Raw genomic sequence first — 19106 nt, 5'->3', positions numbered from 1 at the left:
AGATGCCCCGTGGAGGGGTGAAACACGTGTTGAGTGATTTGGTGGTGGCGGTTGTGTGATTCGCATTGTTTGCCGCATGCGCATTTATCAGCGGGCTGGCGGGCGATGCATTTCATTGCACGACTATCACTGCATGTGCGGAAGTAGCTAAATATTGGTCCTTTTCTTACTTAGGATGGACTTCCGCGAGGTAACGCCTGATTCCATTAAATAGAGAAGTACCCGTTTTTAGTGAGCGACCGCCCGAACCGCGAATAGCACGGGCGAACCGTGGTTAGATCCGGATCCCTCTTCGGCTCGCCTGTGGTCCACGCTGCCTTCCTAACCCGCAAGCACACTCCAGCAACACACCCCATCAAAGCTCTACCGCGAAGAGCCTTAACAATGTACAAGCGTCCCCGTGCAACTGGTAGGCGCCCCACCAGCTTTTAGTTTTTTGTTTAAATCTAGTTCACGACCCTTCCGCTCCATGAACTCAGTACCGATGAAGCTGTAAAAGCCTTAGGGCTAACAGCATTAACATCTTCAAACACAATAGACAATAGAATCAGCGAAGTAGCAGTCAAAAACTTTTGACATAGAGACAAACCAAGAGACTGATTGGTAAGGATGCTTTGGTAAGCACTAAGCTTGGAATATAGGCTAAAAATTTCCAGTTTATTGGTGTTATATAGTCTGTATTATAGTTTGCGTTGGAATCACACACAATTATTCTACCATCTCCTTTCTTCAATCGTACAAGACATACGGATTTAAACATCCGTACACAATTTAAATTCTTGCATCTGCACTATATGTTACACTACTACTTTTATAGTGCGAACAGTCAAGTATTGGAACAATCTACCTCTTTCATTGTTTTCACCTATAACTTAGGAGGCTTTAAGAGAAGAGTGAATAGGTTTCTTCTAGAAGAGCTTGTAGCATCGTAGACTTTGTCATCGATTAACATCAGGCGAAACAGAGGTCAAATGCTTTAATTATAAACTATAAAAAAGGATATACTGCTTCAAGGATAAAAGAGCATGCAACAAAAACGGATGGATTATTTTTATGATCACAATGTAATAGTAACAAAAATCAAATTAAGTTAAACTCTCTTTTAATGACTCAATTTAACTTAAAATTAATCTTTCGAAGCCTCCAAATATGTCCTGGTCTTACAAGAGCCCAGAACAGTGTTTATGATCACTTTACACAAATACCTTAATTAAAACAAACAGGGCTTATAGATTAAAAAAATATTTACACTATATGCAGTATAATAGTGTAAAATAATTATAAATATTAGATCAGGATAAAGCGCGTTCGCAAATGTTATTTAATAAAACTTGCAATAAAACCTCTTTCGTTGTACGCTTTATGTCTGGTTGGTTACGATGACACTTCTTGGTGTAATCTTTTTAAAATTAAATTTTTAAAAATGGAACGTGTTGGTAGCATTTTGTTTATTGATATTTTTTATTAGTTTTTCTTTTGAAACATTTTAAAAATTTTACTTCAAAAATAAAAATAATACAAGTTGTGAAATAAATTTGTGACATTTATTGATCTAATGCAGTATTAGGAGGAGTAGAACATATTCTTCATGCGTTCTTGAAAGACGTGAGTTATTAAAGTAACCTTTATTTACAATCTGTTATTTAAATTGTCACGTGTGAATGCGCCTTTAAACTTTTACATATTGACACTCAAGAAAGTGTTTTTAAGAACATATTAAAGTTTGGCAACATTTTTTTTATCGGTCAATACAGTTCAGTATTGCGTAATCTCCACGCCAAATTACTATTGAAAATATAAACATGCTTTTAATTTTCGAATAGTTTCAAAGGAGTTTTTAGTACTTTATTGTATCTTTATGTACTTATTAACAATGTAAGATATTTATTATAATTAACTTAATGTCGCTTTCTTGTGTCGTTGTTAAATTTACACGACTACATTTTTAACAAGTTTTTATTTATAATCAACAATATATTCACCTTCGTTATCAACAACCTTTTGTCATCTAGTATTTTCAATGTTGGGGCGGTAAAAATATATAGGTTTTAATGTAAAATATATCGGAAAAAATGACATTACTTTCCGGTCCCCCTAATATTAACAAAAGTCTTAGTCTAATATAACACATCAGTTATATTTACGATAGTGAAACATGAACCCTCACTTCGGGTCAATATATTCCGAATAATAATAATTAAAATTGATCTTTTATTTACTGTAATTAAGTATAAAGGTTGTGATTCTTATCAAACATTTAGTTTATTTTATTTATATTTTAACTATCCCTTATTGCTACGACACGAAAGCCTTAGATGTGTACATATATATATGTACTATGTATAACATAAAATAAACAATAATATGTCAAAGTGTGTTAGTGCACAAGAGGTGCGTGCATGTGTAACAGAGAGAGAAGAGAGAGAATAGGGGTTTTGTACTATTTGAAAACAATCATTATCAAATAGTACAAACTTATATGACGTCATTGAGTCAATTGTTGTAAGCCCAATTGGTCGTAATTTGTTTTAATGGTCTTTCTACTATCCCACCACTGAAATATAAGTCCCTTTATAAATAGGGTATAGGCAGTAACCTAGTTTAGATAAAAATTATTTTAATTTATCATATATATGCAGTAGTATGTTAAAGCCGTCGAAAGACTTTATAAAGACCGCTTCCAATTAGTCATACTGGTATATATGGGGAGAGTCTATGCCCAGCAGTGGGCGCTTTACATCTGAAGTTACGATGATAATGTGTACTAATGATATCCTCTTTCACTTATTCTCGGTTGATGCTGTGGAAGCCCGAAGGCTTTTACAGCTTCATCGGAGCTGAGTTGACGAAGTGGAAGGTTTCGTGAACTTAAAAACTTAAAAATCAACAATGCTGGTAGGTTGTGTACCAGTTGCGTGAAGAAGTTTGCACGTAGTAAACCGCTCTACCCGAGTAGAGCTGTGTAGTGTTGATGTTGTGTATGCGGCTTGAGTCGGCAGCGTGGACCGGACAGGGAGAGAAGCGATCCGGATCCAACCTCGATTCGCCCAAGCTGTTCGCCGTTAGGGAGCGGGCGGCCTCTCACTAAAAACCGATGCTGTGGTGTGGTGAGTAGCGTTTGGTTTTGTTGTGTATACCTATGTATCACTCTGTTTGGCATTAATCGGTGTAACATAACTCCTGAAGATGCCCCGTGGAGGGGTGAAACGCGTGTTAGTGATTTAACGGTGGCAGTTGTGTAATTCGCTTTGTTTGCCGCATACGCTTTTATCAGCGGGCTGGCGGGCGGTGCACTTTGTTGCACGACTACCAATGCATGTGCGGAAGTGGCTAAATATTGGTCCTTATCTTACTTAGGATGGACTTTCGCGAGGTAACGCCTGATTTCCCTAGGTAGATCCCCCTTCACTATTTTAGAGTAATATATCATACAAAGTGCCTGCAATTGAATCTGGCAATGAATATTGTACAGTTCTTAATCACTAAGCTAATAAGTATGTCAATTAGTTATAAATTATTTATAAAAAAATACGAAAAGAACAATGGTATAGAGGCGCAATTAATTATAAGTTTAGTAGCAGCATTAAAAAACGTATATTTTTTATATTACATAGAATTTAAATATGATGTAATTTAAAAAATTAACACGGAACTTATAACTGGCATAGAATATAACGAAGTTATTTGTAAGTTAGAAGATAAGTTCGACTTAATCATTACTACTATAATTTCTATAGTTTTATTGGTTATTAATTAAAGACTTTTATTTTTTATTGTAATGTATTGTATTTAATTTCTTTTAACATTACAATTAGTGCTCATTTTTTTGTATTATATTTTTGATGTACTTATTTTTTCTTTTTCTCTTCAGCTCATGGGCTCCTTCAGAAAAACATAGGCCTTCGCTAAAATCGTCACAATGACCGATCCTGCGATGCCTGCATTCATAGACTCCTCGCGACCTCAACTATGTCTTTAATGGAATCAGGCGTTACCTTGCGGAAGTCCATCCTAAGTAAGAAAAGGACCAATATTTAGCCACTTCCGCACATGCAGTAGTAGTCGTGCAACAAAGTGCAGAGTCATGACTCGGTGTTTGGCACTAAGCGGTGTAACATAACTCCTGAATATGCCCCGTGGAGGGGTGAAACACGTGTTGAGTGATTTGACGGTGGCGGTTGTGTAATTCGCATTTGTTGCCAAATACGCATTTATCAGCGGGCTGGCGGGCGGTGCACTTTGGTGCACGACTACCACTGCATGTGCGGAAGTGGCTAAATATTAATCATTTTCTTCCTCAACTATGTCGTCAATTCACTTAATGAAGGTTCTACCCTTTATAATACTGTGATAAAAAAGGAAGATGTATTTGTTTATAAAATGTAAATTCATTATTTATTCTTGCAAATCAATTTGATCTCCTTCAAAGTAATCCTTGCACTAAAATGCACGCGTTTTCAAGTCCTAGAAACAGTCGGAATAATCCGGATTAGCCTTCGAGATGTTTTTAGATTCGCTTTTTAACTTCTAAATAGTGGGGGACCTGACCACGCCGGGTTTACTGGTTGTTGGTCGTTACTCGAGAACCTTTCTGCCCAAACGACTGTCAGCTGCACTATTAGTGTACCCCACCATGCCTACTGCTACTTCAAACAAATAATTCTTCGAGCTTCATTGGTGATTTTGGTTCTTAGAGTATCTCATCATTTCAGATTCGATCTCGCATTGCCACTTCGATCATAGACCACGCCAGTTAGTCATATTCAATTATTTAATATTATTTTTTATTATTTAACACGTTCACTGCGGGCTCAATTTTGAAGAACTTTCAGCTGGTGCGGCTGAGGTCGAATCAGCCTCAAGCTGAACTTCCTAGTAAAGCGGTTGAGGCCTTTTCTGCCTCATCTTCATCAATATTTTTTTACAATATTAAGTTAATGCTTTGCAGACATAAAGAAAGCTTTATTTGTCTTTGTCATATCTCATACGGTTGAGTGTAAACAGCCGCCGCACTAGAGAGAAAACACTAGTTTTACGCGCCGCTCCAGTGCAAAGTCTACCATGAGGCTGAATCGACCTCAAGCCGTAGTGAACGTGTTAATAACAACTTTATTAGCACAAATATAAACTCTATCATTCTTTGTGTACTTTCAAAAAAATATGTCTCTTCCCTTAGATGTCAAATTTAAACAACAAAGTAAGTAAGTTTAAGTAACATTTCTCTCTTGTGATAACATCCCGCGAATTAATATGATGATATAATTATTCCAGAAGCTTTCTGATTTAAAAAGAGCCTACAAAAAATACAGTCAGGTATTTTTAATTACTTTCACAAATATTCTTAATATATTAGGGGGACTGTACAGTAATGTCGTTTCTGTCGACATCTAATATATAAAATTCTCGTGTCACGGTGTGCGTGTTAGAACTCCTCCGAAACGGCTCGACCGATTTTAGTGAATCTTAGCGCGCATATCATCCAGGGCGGAGAATCGGACAACATCTATTTTTCATCCCCCTAAATGTTAAGGGTGGTTCACCCCTAATTTTTTTTTATACAAAAATTTTTGTTTTATTTTTTTATGATGCAGCATACAAAAATACAAACAACCTTAAATTTTCATCACTCTACGATATACCCTTGTTTTTAATTTGTCTTTTAATATTTCCTAGAAATAACATATATGGCAAAACAACGTTTGCGAGATCAGGTAGTATTTTATACAAAAACCGATTGATTTGTTACCGCTCCGGCATTGATTTTGTATGCTAGATGGCAAAAGGCTGTTGACAACGAACGTGAATATATTGTTGATTAGAAATAAAAACTTGTTAAAAATGTAGTCGTGTGAATTTGACTTTAGAAAGCGACATTACTTTCCGGTTCCCCTAATACAATTTAAAACAAGTCATTCCTAAGATGTATTGTTGTGTTTAATTTTTTTTAATTTATTGCATAATAAGTCCGAGGCATTACACAGTTTATTATAAAAGGCTACGAAGGAGTTACCTATTTTATATAGCCTAGAGAAAGGTACGATTTTGCCTTTATCTCTAGTAATCTGTTTTATCCTTGGTTACATCGCTATATATAATATTTATTTATATTCGTATACACACAGACAAGGTTAATATATATATATATATATATATATATATATATATCAATGATGAATGAAGCTTTCACGATTTTTTCTAATTCTTTGGTTAATGTCTTTTATTTAAATTTATTTCATATTAACACAGAAATATTGATAGATATTTATTTAAAAATGTATGTTATTTATAATACCCTATTGAAAAATGTCGCAAATTTTATTAAAAAAAAAAAACTATATTACAATTTTCATGTGTATCATTGTAAAAGGATAAATAATCTTTAATTTTAAAGCAAATACAGCTTAGAATTTATAACTGATTTTTTTAGTCAAAACTTTTTAAAATTATTTTTGTTATAGAAAAAGGTAAAAAAAAAATAAGTAAAACATAGTTTAACTTACCCCGTTCCTATTTCAAAGGGTCGGGTCACTCGTAAATTAAACAATAACCACAAAACATCAAGTTAACACACAAGTAACTAAATAACTTAAATTTACTTGAGGCCGAAGCAAGCGCAGCGCGTGCTGCGTCTACCGTCACTGAGCGCCCGCGAACCAAGCACCTGCTTAAGTAACAACTTATATCATTGAGCTTAACTTGACGTAGCTGATAACGCAACCGCTCTAACTTGACCCTCGCATCTCTTACATAGCCTTATCAAATTCTTCAACAGTTCAGAGGTCCAAACAACTGGACGTGACCGCTTCATTTTCAATTAGTTCCTTGTATTTTTTTTGTATTTCCTCCGCAAATAGGAAATAGATCATACCTATTGACAAACAATTTAGACTTTTGTTTCTCAAACTTTTTTGTGCCATGCCGAACCTTATTCTTTTAGTTCTTATGCCTCTCTATGTAACATACAGAACTTAAACTATTATCGTGTCTATTTTTGAATTACCTTATCAATCAAATTACCCACCTGTGGGACATTAGGCATTCGTTGGGAAACACTAGTTTAGACGTAACTTTAAAAAAAATCTTGTATGTGGACACACGATCTAGTTTAAGTCGGGGAAAGTTAAGAGTCTATGTTGACTCCTATGCTCACCAGTGGGCATCTTATGTCTAAAATGATGATATAGTAATATCTTTTGTTACGACTAAGTTAGTACACATAGTTTCTTAATTTAACCAAATAAATACATTTATGTCAAAATAGGCCCAATATTTAGCCACTTCTGCACATGCAGTGGTGCCAAACATACTCTCACTCTGTGTTTGGCACTTATCGTTGTAACATAACTCTTGAAGATGCCCCGTGGAGGGGTGAAACACGTGTTGAGTGAATTAACGGTGGCAGTTGTGTAATTTGCATTGTTTGCCGCATACGCATTTATCAGCGGGCTGGCGGGCGGTGCACTTTGTTGCACGACTACCACTGCATGTGTGGAAGTGGCTAAATATTGGTCCTTTTCTTACTTAGGATGGATTTCCGCAAGGTAACGCCTGATTCTATTAAATAAATACATCTATTTTACCTATTTTTATTTATCTACCATTGCCATATGTCTACGAATGTACGTTATCAGTAATTGTTTACGGTACTTAAACGTAATATATCACGTAAAGCCTTATTGGGAAGCCTACGGTTTCTGAACGAACCATGAAACGGGAATGTTCCAAGTTTTGCTATTATCGTATCAGGAATAAAGAGATCCTTAGACATGATAACCAATTTGATGTGCAGTGGGCAGGCTACTGTCCTGTTAGGCCTTGGCATAAAGCCTTTTGAGGCTTTTGAGGTGAGACCACAGACCACGACGTCCGCTTACAAGGTAGATAGACATTACTAAATCCGTAAGGAGATGTAACACTGTACGTTTACAACGCGATTTCACGTCCAGCGTACATCAAGTATTCCTATAACGCGGATATTTATTATTTTGCTTCTGTACTGTAAAAATTTCAGCGTCTTGTTAAGTTCATAACAAAATTACGGATTCGTCTGCATATTTTTAAAAATATCCCAACTTTTAATTGTCACAGACTAAAATTTGCGTGTGTGTTTTTTTTATTTGAATGTAATAAAAAATTAAATTGTTTGTTTACATTAAAAATCGATTTTATAAATCAACTAAATAGTGAACCGATCATTGTGATATATGGGGAAGGCCTTTCAGAAAGCGACAGAGGCGACAGCAGTCGCTAACATTAGTTAATATTTAACATAAACGATTAGAAACATGTACACAGCGCGTTATACGAGGTTATAAGAGTGTGGCAAAAGAATGCCTGTTCCACAGGTTTTTCATATAACGCGGAAGTAATTTTTCTATCTAGTTATTATTTAAATTATATCATTTATAGTAATAGAATTGTATTTACTTCATAAGAAGGAGAGAAGAGCCTTATATTGAAATTAGAATCACATTGAATTCCCTTATAAGGGATCTTTTATTTTAAGACTGCGAGAAAAGAAGAAGAAAAGCCGACAGTAAACTTAGAGGGGTTTTTTTATATTTACTTTTACAATACCTCTAATATATCTCCTAAAACACGTTATTTCCGAACCTTTATTTTTCTTCTCCTTTTCAGCATGTTTAATACAAACATTACAAGGACTAGACTTACCTTAAAAATATACACCAATACCTCGCTTTGCGTGGTTTCGTTTTGCGTTTTTTTCGAAGTTGCGTCGCTGCTTAATTAGCACTAATTTTCACTGTGCGTCGATAGATTTACGAGGTTGGGTTGTTTTGGGTTCGAGAGTCTAATTTTTTTTTGGAATTTTTCTTTTAGCGCCATGCCATCAAAACTCGGGGATTCCCTTTCTAACTAAAAACACCGCAATTTGAATACAGTTTTATTTTCACTTTGTTTTGCTAATTTTAGAGTTCAGTTTCAATTACGTAGTGTGCTGTAATGTAGTGTGTTGTGCTTTTTTTTAAAAGAGAATAATAAATTAATATAAATTTTACGTGTCATTTCTGGTTACAAAAAAGGTAAATATTTTTCCAATTTATTTATTGGCAGAGTTATATTATTCTGGTTTGTAAATGTATACTTTGTTCAATTTTCTTTTTAAAAAGTAGTATTTTCGTAACCCTGGAACCTATCTTCGGTCTTTACATGGTTTGCTATAGAAATTCTTAATTCACTTTGTGGCGTTTCAATTTGCGTAGTGTTTTAATGGAACGTAATCACGACGCAAAGTGAGGTATTGGTGTATATGAGAGGTTATACGATAATCGCCACGCTTGGAAGGTTGGCGATCGCAGAACGGTATTATTGTAGGTAGGTATTACCTATCTCTAGGTAGAGTAGTTATTCTTCGAGATAAGTCCCATAATTTATTATCATTTAAAAAATCTTTCACATTATTATCATACATACATACATATATCAGAAATAATATAGATGTATTACATGAGAATGTATCGTGATACCGATTTGTTCTACCACGTAAATGTTGAGTTGTTAGAGAATGCTTTTGAATAATCAAGTGCAATAAGTGTAAATAAATGATTTTTGTAACAAAACAAATATTAACTTTTGTGATACTATCACGTTTTTCAGTACAGTAATGCCAACCCTATAATATTATAAACAGATGAAATAAAACCTAAGAGAGCTCCTTGTTCTACACGATACAGTTTCATTACAGTAAACCAAGCGGTAAATTTACTGGCCATGAATTAACATTGCACATAGTTAGAGTTAGAGCTATAGTTAGAGCTGCTTCACACGCGATACTGAACAATAATGACTTGTTATACAAACACATTTATTTTTCTTGTCTGTAAAAATTATCCATCATTCTTATTTTTTTAAACCAATGCTCCAAGAAATCTTTATATGTATATATATATATATATATATATATATATATATATATATATATATATATATATATATGCATGTATGTATGTATGTATGTATACGACTTAGATTTTTACACACACATATTAAATTACAAAAGCTTTAGTTAAATATAACTAGTTTATTTTAATTCAATAAAACAATAATATATGGTATATATACTTTTTAAAATTAAATAATTTTAATTAAAATTTAAAACGTGTGAAGTAGCCTTTAGATCCTTGAACGTGCTACTAGAATGTAAATGTTTTCAATATAATTATATAGATATACGATCTATTAATATGATTATTATTTGATTTAATTAGAAAGGTTAAAATCTACAAAGTAACACCAGTAACTTACACACATATATATGTTTCTACGATATGATTGACAGATGTCTTAAATCCTTGAGTATTTTTATATATACATTACGTTTTCTCGTATTAGTTGTGCAACAAATTAAATGGTAATATAAAACAGAGTCCAAGCGAGAAATGAAAACAAAGAAAAAACAAACTATATAAGGTTTTTTTTTATGGCCCCGCTATTGGGAGCCTCTCGTACCCCTATTTTGTTTGAGACAGGGACTTTATTTACAAATATTTTTTTCAGGGTTTTATCTTTATTCTACACTCACTTTCATTCTTCTCAATTTCTTTTATTCTTTCCATTTATCCTTCACAATATCTTGCAATTTTTTTTTTGTTTTTTTTTATTCCTTCTTGCTTTCATCGCCTTCCTTTCCTCATCTTTTTTACTATTAGGTGGCTAGGTACAGTTTTATTTCTAATCTTTATTTTATTCTTACATTTTCTATCCTTATCTTTTAATATCACAGGTACTATATAAGGTTTAAAATAAACATGTATAAGACGAAAGTCGGAGGTGCTACGCTTAAGATTGTACATATATATATATATCCTTCATGTATATATATATATATATATATATATATATATATATATATATATATATACACGACGGATAAACCGTCTAGCATTGTAAATCCAACTAGAACAGCATTTGAGAACCTCCGAAACCTCTTCTAGTCCAAAATACCGTAATGTTTGAAGACGAAAGTCTTTGACCAATGTGTGTGGAGATGATACGGATCCATGACGTGACCACTTACGACCAACCTCATAAGAAGCAATAGAGAGGGTTGTGGACTAAATCTGCAGAAGAACCTATCACCGACGTTGTTCAAAGAATTGCTTGTCTAAACTGGCAGTTGGAGAAGCACATCGCTGGTGCAATGGATGGCCAGGCGGCGTTGATAGACCCTCACTAAATGGACCGACTGGATGCAGACCTTTGCTTTATATAGGGCAAGATAAGGACCAATATTTAGCCACTTCCGCGCCACCGCCACCGTCAAATCACTCAACACGTGTTTCACCCTTCACAAACTTTGTGTTTCTTTCCTCCTGTTCCTTCCTGTTTCCTCTGTGTTTGGCACTAATCGGTGTAACATAACTCCTGAAGACGCACCGTGGAGGGGTGAAACACGTGTTGAGTGATTTGACGGTGGCAGTTGTGTAATTCGCATTGTTTGCCGCATACGCATTTATCAGCGGGCTGGCGGGCGGTGCACTTTGTTGCACGACTACCACTGCACGTGGAAGTGGCTAAATATTGGTCCTTATCTTACTTAGGATTGACTTCCGCAAGGTAACGCCTGATACCATTAAATATTATATAGGGTATCCATTAGCTGAAAGAAGAAGAAAAGTATATTGATACTCAACTTCTGGAAACTTGTTTGTGAGCAGCGGCAATCCTTCCTATGCCTTATACTCTATAGTACTCTACCGATTTTTTGAGCGGTGACTAGCACTCTCTACCTACGACACTGCCAAGCGTGGTGATTATAGTATGTACCCTCATATTTATCTTTAAGGCAGTTCTATACCTTGCAATGTTCTTGTAATACATAGAACATAGGCCACTCCATCAGGTTTCATTCAATTAACAAAAATACAAGTCCTTATATATTCCAGTTAACTTTATTATATCTTCATCACAACGATTTGAGTACACCAATACCACACTTTGCGTCGTGGTTACGTTCCAAAAAAAAACACGACGCAAATTGAAACGCCGCAAAGTGAATTAAGATTTTCTATAGCAAACCAAGTAAAAATCGAAAGGTTTCAGGGTCAAGAAAATACAACCTTTTAACAAAAAAATTGAACAAAGTAAACATTTAAAAAACAAAAATAATATAACTCTGGTAATAAATAAATTGAAATAATATAATATTTACTGTTTTTGTAACCAGATACAACACGTAAAAATTTATATAAATGTGTTATTCCCTTTTTTAAAAAAGCACAACACACTACGTAATTGAAAATGAACTCTAAAATTAGCAAAACAATGTGAAAATAAAACTGTATTAAAATTGTTTTTACTTAGAAAGAAAGAAACGGTGTTTTTACTTAGAAAGGGAATTCCCGAGTTTCGATGGCATGGCGCAATTAGAAACAAAAGTGTTGCTATCTTTTAGAATTTTTTTTAAACAAATTAAAGACTTGAACCCAAAACAACGCAACCTCGAAAATTTTATGACGCACAGTGAAAATTAGTACTAATTAAGCAGCGACGCAACTTCGAAAAAAACGCAAAACGAAACGTCGCAAAACGAAGTATTGGTATACTCGAGTCAGAAATCATATATAAACTACGATCGCCAGTGTAAAGTGACCTTGATATTCGAACCTGGTGCCCACTATTCGAATGTTATTCACTTTAACCACTCAGTTACGCGGTCTTGTACTGTCATTAAACATGGACCTTGTATTCTAAGGTCAGTTTTTGAGCAATTATTCTCGCAAATAACTTGTACAAATAAAATGTAATACTTTTAAAATCGATTTCATTTCTCTATTGATAATTTATGCTGACATTTAGTATCGTGGAGTGTTGGTATAAACACAGTGCAGTATAAGTTATTTTTTTATGGTCTCTATCACCGGAAACCTTTCGTTCAACCTTTTATGAGAGAGTGGTTTTTTTTTACAATTCAATAAATCATTTTACTCTCTTTTTTTCGTCACAATCTCAGTCATACATTTCTCTATTTTTCTTCACATACCTCTAACTTATTGAATAAGTTTGTTCTAAGTTAAACATAGGGATCGGTGATCTTTTACAATGGCCATTATACAAAAGTCAAACAGAGAGAAATAGAGAGGGCTATACTCGGAACTTCGCTGATATGCAGAAGAACCAAGGTCACGGTGGAGGAACAATGACACGGATCTTAACTCTTTAGGTGCGACATGGGTAGCCTGGACTGCAGACCTATTCAAGGTCGATACAGGCGGCGTTAAATCGATCGACATTTAGATTTCTAGGCCGGCCTATTTCTTGAAAAGGTCGTCTATCGGCTGTACATGATGATCGCGGTGATTATGTTAAAAATGTCATAGCCACTAGAATTCCTAGAGCTATAAAAACTAATATATTTATTTATTTAATCTTTTCACTTTGAATTATTTAAAGTGAAATCGAGATATAAATGCCAAAGTCCAATTAAATAGTAAATAAAATCAATATATGTTCTATGATTCTCTGGCGTATGTTTAAATTTATATTGGTATAATTATAAATAAATAATACATAAACTTTAAAAGAGGTGAATGTATAAATGTATGAATGAACGAAATGAATGTATGTTTGTATATGTATGCTTTGTGTATATGTTACTACCCGTTATATATCCTTCTACTGTGTTCATACTATGTTTGTCTGGAATTGCCTCGTGTGATAAGACCGCCCATTGTACTTTTTACTTTACTATTATGTACTTATGTATATATTTTTTGGCGTGTTTAATAAATAATAATGACTAAACAAGTGATAATATAAACAACCAAATATAACAGAAACAACATTGCAAATGTTATTACCAGTGTTATTAAATGATTTCCGGCTATCGGAAAACGTTACAACTCTAAGCTACCAAGGTTTACTGCTTGGAAGGTTTCCTTCTCCCCACCGTATCCCCTCCTTGTCCTCTCACCTCTTTTCCCCCCCTCCGTGCCGGCCGTCGTCAACCCATCCGGAACTATGTTTTGTACGCCGTCCCATTTTGCAGAAGTTTTTGCTTCAATTAATCCAGCGCTTTGTCTAATTATTGTTTAGGTCTTAATTACATTTTCAGACCTTCATGCTACTTGTAAGGTTATCTAAAAACTACAACATTTCTTGCCCACGCAATGTTTGAGGCATTGACATTTTATTTATGTATGTTTTTGCATAACCATTATAGGAAACTATGATTAAAAATGATTTAAGTATTCAATATAAATAAATAATTAAAATTGATCCAGTGTTCGATATCGATATTTATTAAACAGATTTTTTTTTTAAAATACGAATGACAGATGTCACGAAATACGCGATTTTCGGACGGTAGGTTAATACACTTACATGTATTAAACCTCTTTTGTCACCCTGACAATACGTTGTTTTTATGCTATTTTTTTTATAGCATGTTATGTCAAGTTGGTAAAAAAAGATGAAGTGCGAGCGGTATTCTGAAGAAAACGACATGTTTTTCATAGTTTTTTTTATTGGTATGCCAAAGGCTATTGACTTCTGGCAGTACAACCTGCTGGACAGAAAGATACCTATTTTGAAAAGGATTTTTAGACAGGGTGTATTATAAATCAATTGACAATAAACCTATTAATATCTCAGCCTTTATATAACCAATCAACCTGTATATCTCTCTTTTTCAGCTGGTTATTTATTTATTTACACTAGTAGTATACATAAATTAAAAATACTGAACAAGTTGCAACAAATATAAATACTTTGTTATATGTTGCTTATCTCACCTATAGACAGTAATTTAAAAATTATTTTATACAAAATGTTTAATGAAATAATATATAAAATACGTAGATCTCTGGCTTATAATGTATACAATCTGATATCTCTTTTTGTTACACAATCTATTTTAATTCAAATTCTTAAAAGTACTTTTGGTGGTTTCTGGAGTAGTTATATACAAGACCTACAGTTTATATACTATACTCTATCAGAGCTCTGAGATATCAACGATAAATCCAAACAAAACGTATGGTGAAATGATGGCGTATAGAGAAACAAATCCGGAAAGTCAAATAAAGAACATTGTCCTAGAATTCTTGCCTTACATCTGCATAGTGGTTTTGAAAAACTAAAATCTGTTTTGATATAGTTTATGCGACATTCTGTTGTAGATCAATTAATCTAGATCAATATTAGATCTACTGACGAGAAAATGATATCGATAATGACGGTTCAGTTCAGGACTCGAACCTGTCGGCCTTCACCCTGATCGCGAGTACTATTGACCTAAATGCGCAGGCCCATGTCGTGTCGCTTCGGATTCCGTGTTGAATCATTATTGAATTGTCGTATTTTGTCTTGCATTATTACGTAATTACAACAATAATGTATTTAACTTGACCTTTCTGTTATACGACTTATGTTGTGTATATTACATTTATAGAATTTATAATTAACTTTGTTGTAATTCCGAGAATCCAGGGGCGACCCCCCCGCGGCTATAACTATTAACTTTGTCGTCGTAACAAGAAAGTTTTTTCATATTCCAACAAACTATTTTATAAGTAGATATAGCTTACAGTGTGGTATTAGTTACGGCCTTTCTTCTTATGACGGCAGAATAACACTCATTGTTTTTATGTAGCACATTTCTGTTGCCACGGCGCCCCCTGAGACGGCGGCGCCCGTGTGCATTGCACACCCTGCACTATAGGTTAAGCCGCCCCTGTTTATACGATGACCTCGAAGGCCGAAGAATATCATTTGCGATGACATTTTCTTATATCTAAAGTGTACTTTAATATTGCATATTTATCTTCAACAAATCTACGTATTAGGAAAATTTCAGAGATATTTGCACTGCCATCACTAAAGAAATTTGTTTGCGCATATCGTTTGTGAAGGTACGGATACAAAGTTTTATTGCAGTAAATGGTCATCACTTCTGTGATATTCTTTGAAAAATACAATTTTCAAGACGTTTCTTTATTTTAAAAATTAATAAATATTATCTAACTATCCGTTTTTCTTTATTTAATTTGAAAATTAAATATATTCTGAATCCTTTTGATAAATTTTTTAAACTTCTGTTTTACCTACTTATTTCAAATAATCTGCAAGTTTCATCTTTCTAGTGTAATATGTTTATCAATTGTTTCCTCATTGGTAATAATTTTTATAAATATATAACTAGATAAAAATATTTAAGCTAATTAAAAAAAATCGAAAATCAAAAATTCTTTTAACAACCAAAGCTAAAAATTAATGTCGTAATATGTGAAATAAAGGACGGGGAAAAGTTTAAAAGTAATTTATTAACGTCATTAAATCGATATGAAACTTTTAAAATAAATCGTAATCTCATTTTGAAATTTTTTAACCTTGACATTTATTGAAATAAAAAAAATTTAAATGGCGGGAAAACGCATTCTCATTACAGCGCCATCTATAATATAAGCAGTACAATGTGACAGATTTTCTGTCAAATTATAACCTATAAAATATGTAAAATGCATTAGTCAGTTTTTAAATTAAATATAATCTTTTTATTGGTATGAAGTAAAAACTAAAATAAACTATATTTTATATCCGTTAAAAATTATTATGTAAAACTTATGCAATACTTTTATTTGCATTGGATTATCCGAATTTATAACACTTTTTTTTAAACGAATGTGGTCAATAACTTGTGGCTTTACAAAGCCAGTCTGGAGTGTTAGTAATAAATATAATCTATAATAAGTATTTGCGTAATTTGACATTCCCTTTTGTTATAAAACAATAATTAGTTTAATTTCAGTAATATTTATCCAACAATAGAGGCAAATAATCGGCTATGGGTAATGTAGGGCGAGGTCAATATAAATCTGATAAATTCGTCACACGGAGACCGCCGGTCAAATGTCAGGGTTTATAACAGCGGTTAAAAAATCCATCATGGATGGGATATGCCCAGCTGTGGGAAAATGTTATTATATATAGATCAATTGTGAACTTTACATTTATAACTTTCTTTTACCAATTTAATTTTTTTTATACTACTACTACTACTCCGCTAGCTCAGTGACCCATAGTGGGTCTTGGCCTCCGAAGCGAGTAGAACTTCCACTTTCCTCTATCTTGCGCCATCGTCTGCCATTGGCTGACATTCAATTCGCGCAAGTCTGCCTCAACGCGATCGATTCAGCGATACCTGGGTCTACCCACTGGTCTTCGACCCCGAAGAATGCCGAAATTCAGACTATAGTAGCACAGCCAAATATCATTGGCGAATATAAAGCTCAACGAATCCGCTGACTTGGTCACTTGGAGCGAATGGGATCGTATCGGAGCGTGAAGGTAGCGTACCTGGAAATTTTTTTTTTATATTTAATAAATTTAAATATGTCGCCACCCCTACCGAATAAAATGAAAATAGCTAGTTATAATTTTACAAAGATTTTTATATTATATTTGCAATCTACGAGTTCAAATATATCTTGTTAATTTTTTTCATTATTTTCTGGCTAAAAATGGCGGAGATAGGCGAAGTTACCATTTTTAAAATAAACAAGGTAAAGTACCAAAAAGAATATGCGATATAAGTACAAACTTTACTCCTATTAGGCAGATAATAAATATTTTCTAATAGAATCAGGCGTTATCTCGCGGAAGTTCATCCTAACTAAGAAAGGGACTAATATATAGCTACTTCCGCTATGCAGCAGTAGTCGTGCAATGAAGTGCACCGCTCGCCAGCCCGCTGATAAATGCACGTGCGGTACACAATGCGAAACACAACTACCAGCGTTAATTCACTCTACATGTGTTTCACCCCACCACGGGGCATCCTCGGGAGATGTTAGACTAACCAGTGCCAAATACCGAGTGAACTCCGTTTTTGCTTTTTCTCTGATGATGTTAGTGCTGTTAGCCCTAAAGCTTCGAAAGGTGCGAGAAGTAGAATTAAAAACTAACTAAAATCGAAAGCTAGGGCGCCTACCAGTTGCACAGGGACGCTTGCACGTTGTTAAGGCTCTTCGCTGTAGAGCTTTGACGGGGTGTGTTGCTGGAGTGTGCTTGCTGATTGAGACGGCAGCGTGGACCACAGGCGAGCCGAGGAGGGATCCAGATCCAATCACGGTCCGCCCACGCTGTTCGCGGTTAGGGAGCGGGTGGCCGCTCTCTAAAAACGGGTGATGAGGCATAGTGGGTGATGTTTTGTTCTGTTGTATAGAACGCGACGATCTGTGTAAAGTGTTCCAGGTGCAGTGGTTGCTGATATTGCTGAGTGGTTTGCGCTTGCAGTGTTGTGAGAGTCTGCAGAGAGTGCGTATGGCGAGTGTTCTGTGCTGTGTTCTGTTCTAAGGTTTGTGTCTTTATGACGTCTCTTGGTCTTTACCAAGGAGCAGGGGGAGTAGCGTGAGGCGCTAGCTATTAGGGGATTGGTATGTGCAGAGGCCGACTCAAAGTAAGTTTTTGAGCAGGCCAGAATAAAACTCTTGGACAATGGGGAGTTTGAGGTCGCTATGGAGGTCAAAGTTGCGCTGGAACCAAACCGCCCCCGTTGCTATCCAGGAGAAGCGGTTTTGGAGCGTCTGTAGAGCGTTGATGTTGGTCTGTGCGGCGTGCGCGAATACAACGCTCGCGTAAGAGAAAACTGGTCTTACGCAAGCCTTGTACAAGTGCAGCTTATGCCTAAGTGATAGTTTGCTTGAGGAGCAAATGAGAGGGTAAAGCCTGTTGAGGATGTGAGAGGCTTTATTCTTGACTTGGCAAATATTTTGTTTAAATGTTAGTTTGGTGTCGAAGGTGACTCCGAGGTATTTGACCTAATCCTTCCAAGGAATGGGTCGGTCGAAGAGGGTGAGGGTGCCTCGGTCGACGAGACGCTTGATCTTGCATGTCCAGGGGGTTTGAAGTCGACACGAGAATCTAATCGCCTGGCTTTTGTCAGGGTTAACGTTTATTCTCCATTTCCTAAACCACTCGCGGGTGGCCGCGGCTTGGAGATGACGTGAAATTGATGCGGGCGCTCTACTAGAGGTGTAGAGTACGGTTTCGTCGGCGAAGAACGTGAGTTGGATCTTGCTATCTCTCGGTATATTGCTGGTGAATACCGAAAAGAATAGTAGAGAGAGGCAGGATCCCTGGAGGAC

The 19106-nt window shown here is 35.0% G+C and overlaps 1 protein-coding gene across 1 annotated transcript in view; it reads right to left on the bottom strand.

Annotated features, from left to right (window-relative positions):
• The window catches only part of LOC137922780 (organic cation transporter protein-like), a 45819-nt gene extending 39258 nt beyond the window's left edge, over positions 1-6561 (bottom strand). Inside the window, exon 1 of the mRNA XM_068765846.1 lies at positions 6501-6561. The gene's annotated coding sequence lies outside the window, so the exon portion shown is untranslated. The remainder of the gene's footprint in view (positions 1-6500) is intronic.
• Positions 6562-19106: the final 12545 nt, after the last annotated feature.

The sequence above is a fragment of the Battus philenor genome, unplaced genomic scaffold (assembly GCF_028537555.1).
Source record: "Battus philenor isolate CCGP_79_NKW_IND1 unplaced genomic scaffold, ilBatPhil1.0.hap1 SCAF_20, whole genome shotgun sequence".
NCBI classification, from domain to species: Eukaryota; Metazoa; Arthropoda; class Insecta; order Lepidoptera; family Papilionidae; genus Battus; species Battus philenor.
This window is presented reverse-complemented; position numbering and strand designations above follow the sequence as displayed.